Source organism: Oryx dammah, unplaced genomic scaffold (genome assembly GCF_014754425.2).
Source record: "Oryx dammah isolate SB20612 unplaced genomic scaffold, SCBI_Odam_1.1 HiC_scaffold_20, whole genome shotgun sequence".
Classification (NCBI taxonomy): Eukaryota; Metazoa; Chordata; class Mammalia; order Artiodactyla; family Bovidae; genus Oryx; species Oryx dammah.
Genome location: NW_024070204.1, coordinates 10,904,176 through 10,904,836, shown reverse-complemented (window position 1 = coordinate 10,904,836; position 661 = coordinate 10,904,176). Strand labels below are relative to the sequence as shown.

The 661-nt window shown below is 45.4% G+C and overlaps 1 non-coding gene across 1 annotated transcript; it reads left to right on the top strand.

Annotated features, from left to right (window-relative positions):
* The first annotated feature begins 320 nt into the window (after positions 1 to 320).
* On the top strand, positions 321 to 392 carry TRNAW-CCA. Its single transcript has one exon. It is a non-coding gene; the product is annotated as a tRNA-Trp (tRNA).
* Positions 393 to 661: the final 269 nt, after the last annotated feature.

Here is a 661-nt window from a genome sequence, read left to right as displayed (position 1 = left end):
TCTTTTCCAATGAGTCAACTCTTCGCATGAGGTGGCCAAAGTACTGGAGCTTCAGCTTTAGCACCATTCCTTCCAAAGAAATCCCAGGGCTGATCTCCTTCAGAATGGACTGGTTGGATCTCCTTGCAGTCCAAGGGACTCTCAAGAGTCTTCTCAAACAGCACAGTTCAAAAGCATCAATTCTTCGGTGCTCAGCCTTCTTCACAGTCCAACTCTCTCATCCATACATGACTACTGGAAAAACCATAGGCTTGACTATACGGACCTTAGTCGGCATGGCAAATAGATGGGGAAACAGTGGCAGACTTTATTTTCAGGCTTCCCTGGTGGCTCAGAGGTTAAAGCGTCTGCCTCCAATGCAGGAGACCCAGGTTCGATCCCTGGGTTGGGAAGATCCCCTGGAGAAGAAATGGCAACCCACTCCAGTATTCTTACCTGGAAAATCTCATGGACAGAGGAGCCTGATAGGCTACAGTCCATGGGGTCGCAAAGAGTCAGACATGACTGAGTGGCTTTGCTTTCACTTTTTTTTTTTTTTCAAAATCACTGCAGATGGTGATTGCAGCCATGAAATTAAAAGACACTTACTCCTTGGAAGAAAAGTTATGACCAAACTAGATAGCATATTAAAAAGCAGAGACATTACTTTGCCAACAAAGGT